The 22,625-nt window shown below is 41.1% G+C and overlaps 1 pseudogene; it reads right to left on the reverse strand.

Moving 5' to 3' along the window:
* Positions 1-13,726: 13,726 nt before the first annotated feature.
* LOC127032829 (olfactory receptor 14A16-like) lies at positions 13,727-14,682 on the reverse strand (annotated as a pseudogene).
* Between the last annotated feature and the right edge of the window lie 7,943 nt (positions 14,683-22,625).

Below are 22,625 nucleotides of genomic sequence, written 5' to 3' on the forward strand. Positions count from 1 at the left end.
GAAGGTGACTTCTGAGCAGGACATCCAGGAAGGAGAGGTTGGTGGTGATGGGGCATACTGGAACTGGTGACTTGAGGGAGAGAAGACCCAGAGATTCTGGCTTTCCGATAAAACTGTTTAGTTCTTGTTAATAATCCAGAACCCAGAAAAGGAGAATAATTCCAATGCTCCAATTGCATCTGGGCTTTATTTGCGGACTGAGAAAGGAGAGTAACTTGTATAGTGTAAGGGTCTGACAACCACTTTGGTGTTAGCCGTAAGCCCTATCCATAACCCAGAACCCATAACCAACAGGAATTTTCAGTATACATTTTCTCTTTTAAAACCTTTAACTGGGGCCATTTGTGTTTAAAGTTTTAGAATATGCTGAAGTGCTGCTGCAGAATCAGGGCCTTTATACAGAATATTCAAAGTGAATTTTAATTTCATAATCATGAGGTTTTGGACCAGATCCTCAGCTGTGTGTAAATTCTCAGAGATCTATGACTTCAACAGAACTATGACAATTTAAACCAGCTGAGAATTAGCCCCTTGATTTTTCAGGAATCCATGTGCGATACTTCCATTTATTCAGTGAAACAAAACATTAGCATGTTAAAAATGTATCCAGTCAAAAACATCTCAAAATCCAAACACCGAGTACTTTTGATGAGCTGTTTGTAAATGAGCGATGGAGTAAGATATAGTCATAAAAAATCTTTGCTAAATAAGGCTTAATAAGGACTTACAAGAAAATCATGATGTGGACAAAGACAATCATTAACAGGAAAAGAAGCACAATAGTTTTCATAGCTTTCTTGTTACCTAACTAGCTAGACGAGCATAATTCTCAATGAAATAGAGATCTATCATTCTGACTAAATTTGATTATGTGTTAGGAGAAGAAATGGTCCTATCCGTCTGTCTCTCTGTCTAATCCCATGATCTGATTTTGTCTGGTCATATATGTAGTGTACAGAGCCTGCACAAAGATTGGTATTCTAAATACTAATAACTTCTGAGATCCTTTCTCAACTTGGAAGTGAGTAGATCTACATGGGATAGCATATGGAACACCAAGATCAGTGCATGTGATGGGACTTTTCCACTTACACCAAGGCTAGAAGGAAATGACTCCAAACAAGTAACTTACAGCAGTGTTTATGTCACTACTATGTGGAACCCAGAGGACTTTGGGCCAGAACCTCGATCAGTATTAAATTGATGATGTAATGGGTCTAGTCTTCATTGGTGCTGGTCTAGATGAGTTTGGATAGTCAGACCCTTAGATTTCTGTCATACTGACTTTCTCCAGCGGTTTGTCAGCCAATGCTGGATTCCTTGTGTATATAGGTTATTGCAAATCCTAATTTTTTTGAAGTGAGGGGCTAAACCTTAGTGACTTTCAATGGAATCAAAATTTGGCCTCATTATCTCAAATTAGATTTTCTTTAGAAAACACTGGAACAAGTTTCTCTTCAAAACAGGCTTTTGCACCCATAGCAAGAATGACACAGTTCTTACATAGAGAAGATGGGTGAGGTAATATCTTTTATTGGACCATCTTCTGTTGGTGAGAGGGACAAGCTTTCAAGCTGAAAGGAGCTCGTCTTCAGGTTAAAATAATAAAAAACAGCTTCCTGAGGCTCCTAACATGTCATTAATAATACAATAATATCCCAACAGTATATACATAATCAGTTCAGGAGGAACTTAGCCATGCAGAACCTTCTTTTGCATCCTTTATGATTGTGGGGAGCAAAACTTCAGCTCACTCAGAAAATCCCATCAAAGAGATGACATAGGAGCACTCTCAAGAGAAGGCAAACATTGAAAATCCTGTCTAACCAAACACTCAGTATCTTTCAGGCCTTTCCATCTGCAAACCCACCTGGAACAAAGAAACAAATAAATAACAACAAACAACTAAACAAAAATAAACTAAAAATCCAACGAATAAAAATCCCCCAAAGAACAAATACATTGATACCTTTAGTCTGAGTTACTATCCTGAAAAATAAGAAGAGCCAGAGAACTCAGTAGGGACTTTGCTGTGGCTACTGATTTTATGTGCAAGGTTATCACATTGAATGGTTATGACTGGCAGTGCATAGATAGATAGATAGATAGATTTCTGATCTTAATTACATTGATGTAAACCTCTAGTAACTACTTTTTCGATATTTGTTTATCTGGATTTTTATTAGTGTAAATACCCAATTCTGCATTAACAGATTGTACAGTATTGTTTCATGAAGGTAATAATGTCATCAGCTGATTATATATATAAAGAAACACAGAATGTAACTGTGATCAGTGGAGAAATATAGACATTTTATTCTTGCTGAATATCCTCCAGCCTATCAGTTTACTGAGCACACCTTTCATTTCCTTGTTTCTCATGCTGTATATGACCGGATTCATCATTGGGGGCATTATGGAATAGAGAACAGCCACCAAGGGATTCAGATCTGAGGTTGAGTTGGAGGTGGGTTTCAGAAAGGCAAAGGTGCCAGTGAATAGGAATAAGGAGACCACAATGAGGTGAGGGAGGCAGGTGGAAAAGGCTTTATGCCGGCCTTGCTCAGAAGGGATTCTCAGCACCGTTTTGAAGATCTGAACATATGACACAGTTATAAAAGCAAAGCAGATTAAACCTAAAAGCACACCAAGAGAAATAACAACAACTTCACCGATGTTTGAGTCAGAGCAGGCGAGGTGGAGGAGCTGGGGGATTCACAGAAGAATTGATCCACCATATTGCCTCCACAGAAGGATATCACAAATGTGTTCCCCGTGTGCAGCGCAGAATAGAGAATACCACTGATCCAGGCACTGGCTGCTATTTGGACACAAGCTCTCCTGTTCATCACCATCTCATAGTGAAGTGGCTGGCAGATGGCTATGTATCGGTCATATGCCATAATGGTCAGTATGGCCAAATGTGCTGAAGCAAAGAATACGAAAAAAAAGACTTGGACAACACATCCACGATAGAAATCGATCTGGTGTTCATGAGGGAATTTGCCATGGATTTGGGGATGGTGACAGAGATGGAACTGAAGTCTAGGATGGACAGATTCATCAGGAAGAAGTACATGGGGGTGTGAAGATGGTGGTCCAGGGCTATGGCTGTGATGATGAGAAGGTTCCCCAGCAGGGATTATCAAGTAAAGCACTAGAAATACAATAAAATGTAAAATCTGCAGTTCTCTAATGTCAGAGAATCCCAGGAGAAGGAATCCAGTCATGGTGGTTTGGTTGGACATTTTCTTCCTCGGTACGCTGTGTGATGGTTGTGCAGGGAATGAGAAGGACAATGGTCAGGATCAGAGTGACAGAGAGAATGGCCCTGTTTTTCCTTTCCCTAATATCTCATTATATGAATGTCAAAGGTGCACGGAACACATCACTTACAATGACTAGGTGTTGTTAGTGCTTCTTACCTCTCACAATCAATCAGTCACACTATCACACTACTGTAATCTCCTTTAAACTCAACAGAGCTTCATCACTTAACCAGATCTGAGGATTTGGCCCAAGGTGTAGCTTGATAAGCTGCACTATGAATGATGGAACAAAGCACACTCCAAATCCAACAATTTTGGCAAAGAAGGTCCCTCCACTGCGACCATCACCAAGCTCACAATTTAGGCATCAAACTAATAGACTAAAATGCCAACACAGCCTGATTCCCATTTTGTAGGGCAATATGACATAGACTCCTCCAGCACCTCAAGTAGTAGCTCATTTGTGATATTTCTACTTGAAGTTATGTGCCTAGACAGCCTGCTGCCTGCTTCCAAATTAATTTATGGCAAAAACCCACACCTGCACTTCTTCCTGTGTGTAACCATGGGCTAGCAGCATCCTTCCATCATTCCTATGTTTTATCATTTACTCTGTGTTGTGCAGTGCAGGGACACTTGGGCTCTATTCTTGTCTCTGCCAGTGACCTGATGTGTGCCCTTAACCCAGTTTTTTCCCCTCTTTCTGCCTCTGTTTCCCCTCCCTCCCTTTCTCTGCCATCTCTACTAGGACTGTAAGGGCTTTCAGAGAGGGGCAGTGGAGCAGATTGTTAAAGGTATTGAGGCACCTAGTGGGATTTTCAAAAGCATCTAGGCCCCCAAAACCCCTTGAAATCAATGAGTTTTAAGCTCCTAGATGATTCTGAAAGTCCCACTATGCACCTAAATACCTTTGAAAAACATGGCCCTGTGTCTTACGCTATGTAAGTTCTGCAAATCCATTTACATCCTTTATATTTAGCGGGCAGCAGTGTGGAGCTAAACCAAGAGATCAGAGTTATACTTCCAGTGAGCTCCCATATGTCCTTGAATGATGGTAGGATAGACAGGTTTTGCCTGCCTGGTTCAACTCTAAACTGGGGTTTTAAGAGACTCGTCTGTATGAAATATTCTGTGTGCTGCCAGCTTACTAGTTATTTAATTGTTACCACTACACAAGGATCCCTTTGAAAGAGAAATCACACAGCTGCAATAGAATAAATGGGTTTGAAATCAAGCTTTTATCAGGCAATATTAATGTTCTGACATTTATGTAAAATGTACGGTTGCTTGGAAATTTTCAGCTCTGTTTTTCTAAGAGATTGATTTTTCATCTAAAAAACACCACCATCAACAAAATCCTAGAATCTGTCTCCTTCCCTCTAACATTTTGGGATTCTTTTGTGAAGAAATTGACAACTCAAACTATTTTGATTATGTGATTAAAAAAATCCAGTTTTCAGGAGAAAGTTTTCATTTGCCAAAAACTGAGGGGAGAGGGAGGAAATGATTTGGGGGTTTCTGTGAAAAATCAAAGTTTTCCCAGAGGGTGGAAAAATTCCAATCAGCAGCAGGTATTTGATTAAACTGAGAGTAAAAGTCTTAATGAGTTCATAATGTAAGTCTTATTTAGCATCTTAATTTTCCCCTGTATGTTGATCCCCCAACATATTTAATTGAAATAGCAAACTTACTGTGCTGATCTTTGTGGGTTTTTTCCCAACATGACACATTCATTCATCCAGCACCAGGATTCTTTGGTCAATATCTATCTATATACCAGAATCTAGAAGCTAAAGGCACAGGTATCAGAGAATCTTTTCCCCACCTCCTCATTCTGAAACTGAAGTGGACTCAAACCTGTTGATCTCTGCAGATGAGCTGTGTGTAGCTGGCATTGAGCATAACTGGCATTAGAGGACTGATGCTGTGGGAAGGTGATTTATCCATGTCTATATCCTCAGGGCTAGTGGGACTCACTGCCTGGAGCCCTGCATAGCTCAGCAGCAGAGGCCCCCAGGCAAGTGCACAGATGAATAGGTGATAAAGCCAAAAGAGCCATTCTGTCCCTCAGCTCTGAACTCCACATAACATGGGGCCCACGATCCCCCCCAGAGTTCCCTGATTCCAGCCAGCTTCTGTGTTATCTGTGGGCCACATTAACAAAATGGAGACAGGCACCTACAGGGATTGATCAATGCTCCTAAATTAGTTAGGTGTCTAAGTCCCATGGTCATTCAGTGAGAGTTAGGATCTTAACCTGCTTAGATGCTATTGTCAATTCCAATAGGCACCTGTCTCCTTCTTTAGGTGCCTTTGTAATCCTGCTCCTGTGTCTATCTTGTTCATGCCAAGGCCCAGGTGTCTCTTGAATTACACATAATGTAGGCTGGGATTTGCAAAAGAGCCTATGGGAGTAAGGTGTGTACATCTTGAGAATCCCAGCCTGAAATGGTAACTAGTACAGCCAGGGATCTAGAGAGAGGAGGTCACAAGATGCCAAGAATTCTTGTAATTTAAGCCTAACTATGCAGCTATGTTAATTCAATTCTCTGTGCCTCACTTTACCAAAATCTGAGGCATAATAATCGAGACTGGATGAGAAAATTGATAATGAAACTTTTATTTAGAGATGATCCATGATTCAGCTTTGTTGGAGCTTTTCATGAATTTTCATAGATCTGCGAGCAACATTTGTTTTTTTTCCCCCAGCAGAATTTGCCTTTGTTCCACAGGAAAATAGGAACCAGTCTGTGTTTAGTCAGCAGAAAAAAAACCCCTGCTGTGACGGAACCACTTGCCAGATTGCTTTCTGGGGAAGACAGCTATGGGAATGGATCCAGGGAATGGTTCTATATCTTGGAGCTGTTTGGACACTTTCAGAGAACATTCCAGCTGCAAGACAGAGATCCCCAAAGTTATCTTGAGTAACCCTGAGAGACTTATGGAAAACTAGCAGATTATCACATTTCTGCTGTCACTTTGGACTGACACACTTGGACTGTCCAAACCTGTTAATGTCTTTTACCTGCTTTAACCTCTCAATAACTTTCATTTCTTTTCTCAGCTAATCAACTTTTAGTTAGTTTACTAGAGAAATTGCCTGCCAGCATTGCCTTTGATGTGAGATCTAGAGTATCCACTGACCTGGGATAAGTGACTGACCTTTTGCGGTTGGGAAGAACCTACTATAATGTGATTTTTTGTTTTAAGAACATTTTATCCCAAAGTCCAGTTTATCTGGGTGGTAAGATTGGCTGGAGAGCCTAGGGGACTGTCTGTGACTCCATGATAATACTAATACAGTGAGCCAGGAGTTCCGTTTGTTACTGGTTTGGTGACATCTAATTATATAATATACCACCAGGTTGGGGTGTATGCCCTGTGTTCTGACAGTCTGACCTGAGATTGGCACTCACGAGTGTGAGCCATTCCAGGCAGCGTGAAATCAGTGACTGAGGAATAATGGTCCATTGGTTTCGACGCTAACTTGGAACCTGAGAGACCCAGCTCAGCTACCTGTTTTGCCATGGATTTCCTGTGTGATCTTGGGCACGTCATTCTGTCTGGACAACAATTCCCATCTATAACATGGATATAATAGTACTGGCCTGCCTTATACGGTTGGGGTGAAGAAAAATGTATTAAAGAGTTAATTGCTAAAATAAAGGTGACTGGAAACTTTTTTTCCTCATGAAAATGTTGGGTTTTTTGTCAAAGAAAACCCCCAACATTTCTCAACACTGAACTTTTTTGTTTGACAACTGTCAAAAACCATTAAATTAAATTAAATTAAAAAGTACAATTTTCAACCAAAAATACTTGCTTTTCCAGTTTTCATTTCTTTAAATGAAAAACAGAAAATTTTCAAGGAAACTGAAAACTTTCTGTGAAAATTTTGTTTGGTGAACCCTGCAATTTTTCCATTGGAAAACATTGTGCTAGAATGTTTTTGAGCACTCCTGGCTGAGATACTGCAGTCATGGCAGCCATATAGACACTTTAGATAGACAGAGCAGTGAATAATAGAGCTTTTTTTCCCGATTATCTATAGAGTTGAGTTATGACAGTTCTTTCTATAAGAGGCTATCATGAGGCTGACGTCATTATCAGATTAAATTAATCCATGGGCACCATTTAATTTGGTGCCTGAATGGGAACTGAGTTCTCCTGAGCTGGCCTCTGGGCGTAAAGAACAATTTACATTCCGTATGCAGCACTGGATGAGTTGATTTTTCACCTGCTGTGAAGCATCAAGTATTGGCTATTACCCAGAGCCACCAAGTATGTCAGTGGCAAAACCAAAAACCAAGTCCCATGGGAGCTAAGTGTGTAATACCTTGGAGTACCTGGACCTGGACCAAGTTCTGAATTCCTATCTACTGCATGAACTTGCTTAGACTCCCTTGAAAATAAAACCCAAATATGTAATTTTTTTGAAAATAATTATTGCAAGTTTTATTTTAAAATTTACAAGACAGCAAATAGAAATGTTGAAGGACCTCTGAAATGAGCTGGACTTGGCATGTGAGAAAATGATGCACTGTAGGCATCACCTTTGAACGGACTAAAATTTCACCATCTTAGGAGCTGCAGGAAGACAGCAGCTTTTGATTTTTTTATACCAAGCTCAGCAGTAAATCATTATTAATGTTCACTTCCAAGCATACACATGCACAAAATAATATTTGCCTATAAATACACAACCTTGTACACATAGAAACATGCACATTAATTCACAGTCACAACACACATGTAATCACACAATATTTTTCACTAATAAACACACAATATTGTGTATTCACAAATACAATAATGCACACTTGCACTTCAGATGAAGTACTGACAACACACACAAAAGTTACATAATATTTTTCAGTAATACACACATGATATTTTGCATTCACATCATGTATGTTCTCAAGGACACACACAGGAATAGAAAAGGCACATCCACATTGATTTCTACTCAGGTATACACTCACAATAATGTATACTGACAACAATACATGTGAGCAGCGTACTTGACTAGCAAACACACACTTTAAGCCAAGTCTCAGTACATTGCATTCATAATGTAATCTCACAAAAAGAAACACACAAGCCAGATCTATACTAGAAATTTTCACCTTCATAGCAATGTCAGCTTGGAAGTGTGATTTTTTTGCTACATTTCAATACCGATAAAATCCCTAGTGTAAATATGGTTAAACCAGCTTAAAAATGTTTCTGCAGTGTGGCTTTTTTCTCTCGGTGATCCAGTGTAAACAATACCAGCAAAACTACTAGTACATTTACATTAGGAGAGTTTATTTGTATTGCTATATCAGCAAAACTTTTCCAGAGTAGATCTGGCGATACATTGTCTCGCAATACATTCTCTCTCTTCTTCTCATATAAACACTGTGAGGGTACCTCCCATAAGGCTCTATGGAAATATGCTTAAAATGTGTTTTATGTTACATATGCCATGTAACAGATCTCCGTAAAGGTTATGATATATTGAATGTATTAATCCTGTTTGTATGCATATATCATTTTTGTATTTGAAGTTATGAATGTTATGAACATTGGCTGTAGACTTGCTTGATTTCTAAGTACTCTTAGAACATTTGGTCACTTCTTGGGAAAGGAATGTGCAAGTTAAGTGCTCAGTCAGGATGCACTTAACAGATAAAAGAGTTGGAAGACTCCAATCCACATAAGAAGTCTACCTGAGGATGTTCAAGGTAGCATGTGGGTAATGGCTGCTACTTGCAAGTCCTGAGTCATGCATGGGCAGGTGACTTGCCCATGTGATTCCGAATCTCCATTTTGTGACTGGATTCACACAGGGGGAGAGAGGGGTGTATACCCAGAAGAGAGAATCTATTTAAACCCTTGGAAGACCCAGGGCCGGCGCAACTCATTAGGCAACCTAGGCAGCTGGATCTTCGGCCATCGTGCTCGTCAGAGGTATTTTGGGGATGAGACCTTCCACCTCCTCTGTCGTGGGCAGCATTTCGGGGGCGGGACCATCCTCCATCTAGGGCGCCACAAAAGCTGGCGGTGCTCCTGAGGAGACCCCCTCTATGTTGTCCTCAGTTGGCTAAAGAGAGAGCCTATCCAACCCCCCAAACCCTCCAGAATATTGAAAGAAACGAGAACAAAGGACATAGACTGCAAGGGGCGTGAGTGATTGCTGGACCCAGGCTAAAAGGAGATTAGTCTGTAAAAGGGAACATTCTGGAACTGCTGAGATTACCTGCATTCAGTGTGATTAGACATAGATTTGCACATTTTATTTTATTTTGCTTGGTGACTTACTTTGTTCTGTCTGTTACTGCTTGGAACCACTTAAATCCTACTTTTTGTATCTAATAAAATCATTTTTTACTTATTAATGAACTCAGAGCATGTATTAATACTGGAGGAGCAAATAACTTGTGGATATCTCTCTATCAGTGTTCTAGCGGGTGAACAATTTATGAGTTTACTCTGTATAAGCTTTATACAAGGTAAAAAGGATTTATTTGGGTTTAGTCCCCATTGGAAGTTGGGTATCTGAGTACTAAAGACAAACACTCTTCAGTGAGCTGTTTTCTGGTAAACCTGCAGCTTTGGGGTAAGTAATTCAGATTCTGGGTCTTTGTTGGAGCAGACGGGAGTGTCTGGCTCGGCAAGACGAGGGGCTGGAGTCCTGAACTGGCAGGGAAAACACCACTTAGGTGTTAGTCTTAAGCCCTATCCAAACCCTAGCTCATAACCAACAGGAATTAAAGTATAAGTTTTTCTTTAAACCTTCAATGGGGCCATTCATGTTTAGAGTTAGAATGTGCTGAAGTGGCTGCAGAATCAGGGCCTTTGTACAGAATATTCAAAGTGAATTTTAATTTCATAATCATGCATTTTTGGACCAGATCCTCAGCTGGTGTAAATTCTCAGAGATCTATTGACTTCAACAGAGCTATGACAAGTTAAACCAGCTGAGAATTAGCCCCTTGATTTTTCAGGAACCTATATCTGATACTTCCTTTTATTCAATGAAACAAAACACAACATGTTTAAAATGTATCCAGCAAAACATCTCAAAGTCCAAACACAGAGTACTTTTGGTGAGCTGTTTGTAAATGAGCGATGGAGTAAGATATAGTCACAAAAATATTTGCTAAATAAGACTTCTTAAGAAGGACTTAGAAAATAATGCAGACAAGGACAATCATTAACTGGAAAAGAAATACAATAGTTTTTATAGATTATTTGTTATCTATCTAGCTAACATAATTCACAATCAAACAAGTAACTTACACCAGTGTTTATGTCACTACTGAGTGGAGCCCAGAGACTTTGGGACAGAACCTCATCAGTATTAAACTGGTGATGTCAATGGGTCTAATCTACATTGATGCTGTGTTTAGATGAGTTGGGATATCAGACCCTTACATTTCTGCCACATTCGCTTTCTCCAGGGGTCTGTTGCCAATTCTGGATCCTTTTTGTATGTAGGCTATTGGCCAAATCCGAATTTCTTTGAGGTGAGGGGCTACACCTCAGTGACTTCAATGAGATCCAAATTTGGCCTCATTATCCCTAGTTAGATTTTCTTTAGAAAACACTGGAACAAGTTTCTCTTCAAAACAGTCTTTGCACCATAGCAAGAATGACACAGTTCTTACACTGAGTAGATGAGTGAGGTAATATCTTTTACTGGACCATCTTCTGTTGGTGAGAGGGACAAGCTTTCAAGCTGCACGGAGCTCGTCTTCAGGTTAAAATAATAAAAGACAGCTTCCTGAGGCTCCTAACATGTCATTAATAAAACAATAATTTCCCAACAGTATATACATAATCATTTCAGGAGGAACTTAGCCATGCAGAAACTTCTTTTGCTCTCTTTTGTCATTGTGGGGAGCATACCTACAGCTCATTCAGAAAACTCCATCAAAGAGATGACATAGGAGCAGGCTCAAGAGAAAACAAACATTGAAAATCCTGTCTAACCAAACAGTCAATATCTCTCCAGGCCTTCCCACCTGCAAACCCACTTAGAACAAAGAAACAAATGAAAACAACAAACAACTAAACAACAATAAACTAAAAATATGACTGTCATAACCTTAGTCCCAGATTTGGACCTTAGCGTCCAAAATATGGGGGTTAGCATGAAAACCTCCAAGCTTAGTTACCAGCTTGGACCTGGTACCTGCTGCCACCACCCAAAAAATTAGAGTGTTTTGGGGCACTCTGGTCCCCCTGAAAAACCTTCCCTGGGGACCCCAAGACCCAAATCCCTTGAGTCTCACAACCAAGGGAAATAATCCTTTTTTCCCTTTCCCCCTCCAGGTGCTCCTGGAGAGATACACAGACACAAGCTCTGTGAATCCAAACAGAGTGACTCCCTCTCTCCGTTCCCACACAGATCTCCCTGATTTCTTCCTCCCACCAATTCCCTGGTGAGTACAGACTCAATTTCCCTGAAATTTCCCAGTAAAGAAAACTTCAACAGGTCTTAAAAGAAAGCTTTATATAAAAAAGAAAGGAAAAATACATACAAATGGTCTCTCTGTATTAAGGTGACAAAAATATAGGGTCGATTGTTTAAAAGAATATTGAATAAACAGCCTTATTCAAAAAGAATACAAATCAAAGCACTCCAGCACTTATATTCATGCAAATACCAAAGAAAAGAAACCATAGAACTTACTATCTGATCTCTTTGTCCTTACACTTAGAAACAGAAGACTAGAAAGTAGAAACTACTTCTCCAAAGCTCAGAGAAAGCAGGCAGACAGACAAAAGACTCAGACACAAACTTCCCTCCACCCAGAGTTGAAAAAATCCGGTTTTCTGATTGGTCCTCTGGTCAGGTGCTTCAGGTGAAAGAGTCATTAACCCTTAGCTATCTGTTTATGACAATGACAAACGAAGAAACCTAAAACAAATGCATTGATACCTCAGTCAGAGTTGCTATCCTGAAAAATAAGAAGAGCCAGAGAACCCATTAGGAACTTTTCGATGCTACTGATTTTATGTGCAAGATTATCACATAGAATGGTGATGATTAGCAGTAGATAGATGGGTAGATAGATAGATAGATAGATAGATGTGTTACCCTTCTACTTCTCTGAGTTGGCAGCAACAAGAGCCGGGTTCAGTATCCAAGGGTTCCCGTTTCAATAACGCAATGCAAAACAATGTGGCATCATATTGGGGAAACACCACAAACAGGATTCATAACATAAACCATGAACAAAAGACCCACCAAGTAAGTTTTGACAATGTCCTTTTCCCCTTATAGTCTTAAATCCAATCACTCTGAAGTCCAACAGCCCCAAAGTCTCTGTCCCTGGTCAGTGCCACTCCAAAGTTCAAAAGTTTATCTGCAGAGTTTTACAACCCCAGCCAGGGTGGAAATGGGGGGGGGGCACAGAGGATGTTAATGGGCACCTTATGTGGTTCAAGGCCAACTGCCTCACCACTCCATGGCATTCTGCTGCAGCCCTCACCACAAATCACCACAAACAGCTCCACTCCACCAGCCGACCCATGAGACTCTCCAACCATCCCAGCAAACCACTCCACTCTCTCACTGTTCCGTGGGCCGGACAAACCGTTCCACAACCTGCTCAGCTCCACTCACCGGTCTGTGGGCCACTCCAACCATCCTGCAAACTTCTCTGCTCTGCCAGCTGCTTAGCAATATATCTTCAGGCTCCCCTACTATTTAACACAGCACTCAGCTCAGTAAGTTTAACTCTTTTAGTGATCGTAGCTTGGAGTAGGGGAGTCTTGGTGCTGGTGCACCATTGGCCCAAAGTGAATTCAGCTCAGCAGCTTTTAGCTAGATTACTAATGAAACCAAACTTAGCTGTGCTACTCAATAGTGAAGAGAAGAGAAGAGAAGAGAAGATGCATTGGTGTTGCAGGGACCCATACTCTCAGGTACACATACCAATCCCCAGCCCCTTTCCATTCACTGAGTTTTGGAACCCGTGTCCCTCGTCTAGCGAGTGCTACTAAGTTGATGGTGAGATCCTCTGCCATTAAAACAGGTTCACAGTCCCTCATTCACATAATCAGGGTAACAACACTTTATTCCTCCTGTCCCAATAACAGAGAAATTGAGGATCCCACAGCTGTCAAAGAGACCATTTTAGGCTGCCGTGGGCGATGCTAGGCAGGGTGGGTGTGCCTATGCAAACAAGATCAGCCCCTGATATTCTTTGCCACATTAGCCATAATTCACCACCAGATGTCAGGGTACGGCTCATCCTGACTCTGTTGATAGATAGATAGATTCCAGTCTAAATTACTTTGATAAAAACGTACAGTAACAACTATTTTTCTTGACTTCAGTTTGTCTGGATTTTTCTCAGTGGAACTACCCAATTTTGCATAAACAGATTGCACAGTATGTTCTCATGAAGCCAATAATCTCATCAGCCAATTATATTTATAAAAAACACAGAATGAAACTGTGATCAGTGGAGAAATATAAACATTTTATTCTTGCTGAATAACCTCCAACCTATCAGTTTACTCAGTGCCCTTTTCATTTCCTTGTTTCTCATGCTGTAGGTGACCGGATTCATCACTGGGGGCATTATGGAATAGAGAACAGCCACCAGGAGATTCAGATCTGAGGTTGAGTTGAAGGTGGGTTTCAGAAAGGAAAAGAGGCCAGTGAAAAGTAATAAGGAGACCACAATGAGGTGAGGGAGGCAAGTGGAGAAGGCTTTCTACCAGCCCTCCTCAGAAGGGATTCTCAGCACAGTTTTGAAGATCTGAACATATGACACAGTTATAAAAGCAAAGCAGCTTAAACATAAAAGCAAACTAAGAGAAATAAGAACAACTTCACCAAGATATGAGTCAGAGCAGGTAAGATGGAGGAGCTGAGGAATTTCAGAGAAGAACTGATCCACCATGTTGCCTCCACAGAAGGATATCGCAAGTGTGTTCCCAGTGTGCAGTGCAGAGTAGAGAATACCACTGATCCAGCCACTGGCTGCCATTTGGACACAAGCTCTCCTGTTCATCGCCATCTCATAGTGCAGTGGTTGGCAGATGGCGACGTATCGGTCGTACACCATGATGGTCAATATGGCAAAATTTGCTGAAGCAAAGAATAAGAAAAAAAGACTTGGGCAACACAGCCAGAATATGAAATCAATCTGGTGTTCATGAGGGAATTGACCATGGATTTTGGGATGGTGACAGAGATGTAGCCAAAGTCTAGTATGGACAGATTAATCAAGAAGAAGTACATGGGGTTGTGAAGGTGATGGTCGAGGGCTATGGCTGTGAGGACGAGAAGATTCCCCAGCACGGATATCAGGTAAAGCATTAGAAATACAATAAAATGTAAAATCTGCAATTCCCTAATGTCAGAGAATCCCAGGAGAAGGAATTCAATTACAGTGGTTTGGTTGGACATTTTCTTCCTCAGTACGCTGTGGGATGGCTGTGGAAGGAATGAGAAGAACAATGGTCAAGATTAGAGTGACACAGAGAATGGCTCTGTTTCTCCTTTTCCTGATATTTCATTATATGAATGTCAAAGGTGCACAGAACTCATCACTTACAATGAGTAGGTATTGTAAGTGCTTCTTTCCTCTGACAATCAGTGAATCCCATTATCACACTATTGTAACCTCCCTTAAACTCAGCAGAGCTTCGTCACTTTACCAGATCTGAGGATTTGGCCCAAGGTGTAGCTTGATAAAATGCACTATGAATGATGGAACAATTCTTGCAAGGAAGGATCCCCCATTGCGACCATCACCAAGCTCACACCTTGGGCATGAAACTAATAGACTAAAATACCATCACTGCCTGATTCCCACTTTGTAGGGCAATATGACGTAGACTACTCCAGTATCGCATGTAGCAGCTCATCTGTGTTGTTTTTATCCCAAGCTCTGTGCCTAGACAGCCTGCTGCCTGCTTCCAAATTGATTTATGGCAACAACCCACACCTGCACTTCTGCCTGCATGTCACAATGGGCTAGCAGCATCCCTCCATCATTGCTATGTTGTATCGTTTACTCTGTGCTGTGCAGTGCAGAGGCTGTCACGACATTTGAGCTCTATTCTTGTCTCTGCTAGCGACATGCTGTGTGACCTTAGCCCAGTCATTTCATTTCTTTCTGCTTCTGATTCCCTTCCCTTCCTTTCTCTGCCCTGTCTACCAGGACTGTAAGGGCTTTCGGAGAGGGACTGTGGGGCAGATTGTTAAAGGTATTGAGGCACATAGTGGGATTTTCAAAAACATCTAGGCCCTCCAAACCCCTTGAAATCAATGAGTTGTAAGCTTCTAGGTGCTTCTGAAAGTCTCACTAGGCACCTAAATACTTTTGAGAACATGGCTCCATGGAGCTAGACCAAGAGATCAGGGTTCTACTCCCAGTGAACTCTCAGATGTCCTTGAATGTGGTCAGGAGAGACAGGCTTTGGCTGCCTGGTTCAACTCTAAACCGGGGTTTAAAGAGACGAGTCCATATAAAACATTCTGTGTGCTGCCAACTTTACTGGTTATTTAATTGTGACCTCTATGCAACTGTCCCTTTGAAAGAGAAATCACACAGATGAAATAGAATAAATGGGTTTGAAATCAAGCTCTTATCAGGCAATATTAATGTTCTGACATTTATGTAAAATTTACGGCTGTTTGGAAATTTTCAGCTGTGTTACTTCTAATGGAGATTGTTTTTTCATCTAAATAACATCACCACCAACAAAATCATAGAATCTGTTTGCTTACCTCAAACATTTTGATATTCTTCTGTAAAGAAACTGAAAACTCAAAAAACACTTTTTTTTGGTTTTGTGATAAAAAATCTAGTTTTCAGGAGAAAGTTTCCATTTGCCAAAAAACGGGGGAAAATATCAATTTGAGTTTTCTGTGAAAAATCAACATTTTCCCAGAGGGTGGAAAAATTCCAATCAGCAGCAGGTATTGCATTAAACTATGAGTAAAAGTCTTAGTGAGTTCATAATGTAAGTCTTATTTAGCATCATAATTTCCCCCCATATGTTGATCCCACAACATATTTAATTGAAATAGCAAACTTACTGTGCTGATCTTTGTGTAATTTTTCCCAGCATATGACACATTCAGTCTTCGAGCACCAGGATTCATTGGTCAATATCTATCTATATACCAGAATCTAGAAGCTGAAGACACAGGTATCAGAGAATCCTTTCCCCACCTCCTCATTCTGAAACTGAACTGGACTCAAACCTGTTGGCTCTGCAGATGAGCTGTGTGTAGCTGGCGTTGAGCATCACTGGGATTAAAGGACCGATGCTGTGGAAAGATGATTTATTCATATCTAATTCCTAAGGGCTAGTGGAACTCACTGCCTGGAGCCCTGCACAGCTCAGCAGCAAAGGCCCCCAGGCAAGTGCACAGATGAATAGGTGATAAAGCCAAAAGAGCCATTCTGTCCCTCAGCTCTGAACCCCACATAACACGGGGCCCACGATCTCCCCCGGCATTCCCTGATTCCAGCCCAGCTTCGCTGCTATCTGTGGGCCAGGTTTTCAAAGGTGAAACAGGCACTTATGGAGATTGATCAATGCTCCTAAATGAGTTAAGTGTCTAAGTCCCATGGTCACTCAGTGGGAGTGAGGAGCTTAACCTGCTTAGATGTTATTGTCAATTCCAATAGGCACCTGTCTCCTTCTTTAGGTGCCTTTGTAATCCTGCTCCTGTGTCTATCTTGTCCATGCCAAGGCCCAGGCGTCTCTTGAATTTCACATAATGTAGGCTGGGATTCGCAAAGGAGCCTATGGGAGGAAGGTGTGTACATCTTGAGAATCGCAGCCTGAAATGGTAACTAGTACAGCCAGGGATCTAGAGAGAGGAGGTCACAAGATGCCAAGAATTCTTGTAATTTAAGCCTAACTATGCAGCTATGTTAATTCAATTCTCTGTGCCTCACTTCACCAAAATCTGGGGCATAATAATTGAGACTGGATGAGAAAATAGATAATGAAACTTTTATTTAGAGATGATCCATGATTCAGTTTTGTTGGAGCTTTTCATGAATTTTCATAGATCTGGGTGAAATATTTGTCTTTTTTTTCCCCAGCACAATTTGCCTGTGTTCCACAGGAATATAGGAACCAGTCTGTGTTTAGTCAACAGAGGAAAAACCTCTGCTGTGATGGAAACACTTGCCAGATTGCTTTCCAGGGAAGACAGCTATGGGAATGGATCCAGGGAATAGTTCTGTATCTCAGAGCTGTTTGGACACTTTCAGGGAACATTCCAGCTGCAAGACAGAGATCCCCAAAGTTATCTTGGGTAACCCTGAGAGACTTACGGAAAACTAGCAGATTACCACATCTTTGCTGTCACTTTGGACTGACACACTTGGACTGTCCAAACCCGTTAATGTCTTTTGCCTGCTTTAGCCTCTCAATAACTTTCATTTCTTTTCTTAGCTAATAAACTTTTAGTTAGTTTACTAGAGAAATTGGCTGCCAGCATTGCCTTTGGTATGAGATATAGAGTATCCACTGACCTGGGATAAGTGACTGACCCTTTGCGGTTGGGAGGAACCTAATATAATGTGATTTTTTTGTTTTAAGAACCTTTTATACCAAAGTCCAGTTTATCTGGGTGGTAAGATTGGCTGGAGAGCCTAGGGGACTGTCTGTGATTCCATGGTAATACTAATATAGTAAGACAGGGGTTCATATTTATTACTGGCTTGGTGACATCTAATTATAGAATATACCACCAGGTTGAGGTGTCTGCCCTGTGTTCTGACAGTCTGACCTGAGATTGGCACTCACGGTTGTGAGCCATTCCAGACAGCGTGACAGCAGTGACTGGCGAATAATGGTCCAGTGGTTTAGACACTAACCTGGAACCTGAGGGACCCAGCTCAGCTACCTGTTTTGCCATGGATTTCCTGTGTGATCTTGGGCACGTCATTCTTTCTGGACAACAATTCCCATTTATAACATGGATATAATAGTACTCTCCTGCCTTATAGGGATGGGGTGAGGATAAATATATTAAATAGTTAGTGTTTAAAACAGAAGTGGTTCGAAACTTTGTTTCCTCATGAAAATTTTGGGTTTTTTGTCAAAGAAAACCCCCAACATTTCTCAACACCAAACTTTTTTGTCTGACAACTGTCAAAAACCATTAAATTAAATTTAAAAATACAATTTTCAGCCAAAAAAAATGTGTTTTTCTGGTTTTCATTTCTTTAAATGAAAAACAGAAAAATTTCAAGGAAACTGGAGACTTTCTGTGAAAATTTTGTTTGGTGAACCCTGCAATTTTTCCATTGGAAAACATTGTGCTAGAATGTTTTTGAGCACTCCTGGCACAGATACTGCAGTCATGGCAGCCATATAGACACTTTAGATAGACAGAGCAGTGAATAATAGAGCTTTTTTTCCCGATTATCTATAGAGTTGAGTTATGACAGTTCTTTCTATAAGAGGCTGTCATGAGGCTGATGTCATTATCAGATTAAATTAATCCATGGGCACCATTTAATTTGGTGCCTGAATGGGAAGTGAGTTCTTCTGAGCTGGCCTCTGGGCATTAGGAACAATTTACATTCCATATGCAGCACTGGATGAATTGATTTTTCACCTGCTGTGAAGCACCAAGTATTGGCTATTGCCCAGAGCCACCAAGTATGTCAGTGGCAAAACCAAAAACCAAGTCCCATGGGAGCTAAGTGTGTAATACCTTGGAGGACCTGGGCCTAGAACAAGCTCTGAATTCCTATCTACTGCACGAACTTGCTTAGACTGCCCTTGACAATTAAAACCCAAATATGTAATTTTTTGCAAAATTCTGGAGTCCTTTCGGGATGCAGAATAAAAGTGACTTTTGAAAATCATTATTGCAAATTTTGTTTTAAAATTAACAAGACAACAAATACAAATGTTGAAGGACCCCTAAAATGAGCTGAACTTGGCATGTGAGGAAATGATGCATTGTAAGCATTACCTTTGAACGAACTAAAATCTCACCATCTTAAGAGCTGCAGAAAGACAGCAGCTTTTGATTTTATTTTTTTTTTACCAGGCTCAGTGGTAAGTCATTATTAATGTTCACTTCCAAACATACACATGCACAAAATAATATTTGCCCATCAATACAGAAGCATGCACCCATGAAACATGGACAATAATCCAGTCACAACTCACATGTTCACACAATATTTTTCATTAATACACAATATTGTGTATTCACTAACAGAACTATAATGCACACTTGCACTCCAGAAGAAGCACTGACAACATACAGAAAAGTTTCACAATATTTTTCAGTAATAAACACATGATATAGTGCATTCACATCAGGTATGTTCTCAAGGACACAAACAGGAATAGAAATCTCACATGCACATTGATTTCAACTCAGGTATACACTCACAATAATGTACACTGACAACAACACATGTGAGCAGTGTACTTGACTAGCAAACACACACTGAAAGCAAAGTCTCAGTATATTGCACTCATAATATAATCTCACAAAAGAAACACGTAAACCAGATTGTGACAAAGTTCCTCCTCTACCTTGGTGGGTTCTGCGTTTATTGGCGGATTTGCTCACCTCAGTGATCTTCCCTTCTGGTGGAACCCAGAGTCTGGGTCAACTCCTCCTGTGTCTGATCAGGCATTGCGAGGTTTGGGGGGAACCCAGGCCCGCCCTCTACTCCAGGTTCCAGCCCAGGGTCCTGTGAATTGCAGCTGTCTATAGTGCCTCCTGTAACAGCTGCATGACAGCTACAGCTCCCTGGGCTACTTCCCCATGGCCTCCTCCAAAAACCTTGTTTATCCTCACCACAGGACCTTCCTCCTGGTGTATGATAATGCTTGTACTCCTTAGTCCTCCAGCAGCACACCCTCTTGCTCTCACTTCTTGCTCCTCACATACGCTTCCTCTCCTCTGGCTCCTCCTCACCTGACTGGAGTGAGTTCCTTTTTAAACCCAGGTGACCTGATTAGCCTGCCTTGATTGGCTGCAGGTGTTCTAATCAATGTAGCTATCTCTACTGCCTTCTAGAAAGATCTTAATTGGCCCAAGGTTCCTTGATTAACCTGGAGCAACTGCCATTTGGTTATCACGGTCCTAGGGATTTGTTTAGCCTGGGGCTAACATACCTGTTCCCCAGTACTTTACTCTAGCCATCTGGCCTTACCCCATCACACAGATCTACACTAGAAACTTTCACCATCATAGCAATGTCAGCTTGGAAGTGTCATTTTTTTGCAACATTTCTATACCAATAAAATCCCTAGTGTAAATATGGTTAAACCAGCTTAAAAATGCTTCTGCGATGTGGCTTGTTTCTCTCAGAGAACCTGTGTAAGCAATACCAGCAAAACTACTAGTACATTTACCTCAGAAAATTTTATTTGTATTGCTATATCAATAAAACTTTTCCAGTGTAGACCTGGCGATACACTGACTTGCAATACATTCTCACTCTCTTTCTCATATAAACACTGTGGTGGTACCTCCCATAAGGCTTTATGGAAATGTGCTTAGAATGTGTTTTATGCTACATATGCCATGAAACAGATCTCCATAAAGCTTATGATCTACTGAATGTATTAATCCTGTTTGTATGCATGTATCATTTTTGTTTTCGAAGTTATGAACGTTATGAATATTGGCTATACACTTGCCTGATTTCTAAGTAGCCTTAGTTAGAACATTTGGTCACCTCTTGGGAAAGAAATGTGCGGGTTAAGTGCTCAGTCAGGAAGCACTTAACAGACAAAAGAGCATGAAAGACTCCAATCCACATAAGAAGTCTACCTGAGGATGTTCAAGGTATGTGGGTAATGGCTGCTACTTTCAAGTCCTGAGTCATGCATGGGCAGGTAACTTGCTCATGTGATTCCAAATCTCCATTTTATGACTGGATTCTACACAGGAGGAGGGAGAGGTGTGTACCCAGAAGAGAAAATCTATTTAAACCCTTAGGAGACCCCCTCCATGTTGTCCTCAGCTGGCTAAAGAGAGAACCTCTCCACCCACCCCTCCGCCCCCCACTCCCCTAGTATAGTTAAAGAAACTGGAACAAAGAACAGTAACTACAGGGCGTGTGAGTGATTGCTGGACCCAGGCTAAAAGGAGATTAGTCTGTAAATGGGAGCATTCTGGAACTGGTGAGATTATATGTATTCAGTTTGATTAGACACAGATTTGCGCATTTTGTTTTATTTTGTTTGGTGACTAATTTGTTCTGTCTGCTACTACTTGGAACCACTTCAATCTTACTTTCTGTATTTAATAAAATCACTGTTTACGTATTAATTAACTCAGAGTATGTATTAATACCTCAGGGAACAAATGACTGTGCATATCTCTCTCTCAGTGTTATAGAGGGCAAAAAATGTACGAGTATACCCTGCATAAGCTTTATACGGGGTAAAACAGATTTATTTGGGTTTAGACCCCATTGGAAGTTGGGCACCTGAGTGCTAAAGACAAACACACTTCTGTGAGCTGTTTTCAGGTAAACCTGAAGCTTTGGGGCAAGAAATTCAGACCCTGGGTCTTTGTTGCAGCAGACAGGAGTGTCTGGCTCAGCAAGACAGGGTGCTGGAGTGGAGTCCTGAGCTGGCAGGGAAAACAGGAGCAGAGATAGTCTTGGCATATCAATTGGCAACTCCCAGGGGGGGTTCTGAGATCCAAACCGTCTCTCTCTCTCTCTCTCTCTCACACACACACACACACACACACACACACACACACACACACACACACACACACACACACACACACACACACACACACACACACAGATTATCCTCCATTTACACAGACAACCTGCCAACCTGAAACATATTCTCACCAGTAACTTCACACCGCACCATAATAACTCTAGCTCAGGAACCAATCCATGCAACAAACCTCGATGCCAACTCTGCCCACATATCTACACCAGTGACACCATCACAGGACCTAACCAGATCAGCCACACCATCACTGGTTCATTCACCTGCACATCCAGCAATGTAATATACGCCATCATATGCCAGCAATGCCCCTCTGCTATGTACATCAGCCAAACTGGACAGTCTCTACGGAAAAGGATAAATGGACACAAATCAGACATTAGGAATGGCAATATACAAAAACCTGTAGGAGAGCACTTCAACCTCCCTGGCCACACTATAGCATACCTTAAGGTGGCCATCTTGCAGCAAAAAAACTTCAGGACCAGACTTCAAAGAGAAACTGCTGAGCTTCAGTTCATCTGCAAATTTGACACCATCAGCTCAGGATTGAACAAAGACTGTGAATGGCTTGCCAATTACAGAACCAGTTTCTCCTCTCTTGGTTTTCACACCTCAACTGCTAGAACAGGGCCTCATCCTCCC

This window comes from Gopherus flavomarginatus, chromosome 12 (assembly GCF_025201925.1).
Source record: "Gopherus flavomarginatus isolate rGopFla2 chromosome 12, rGopFla2.mat.asm, whole genome shotgun sequence".
Lineage (NCBI taxonomy): Eukaryota > Metazoa > Chordata > Testudines > Testudinidae > Gopherus > Gopherus flavomarginatus.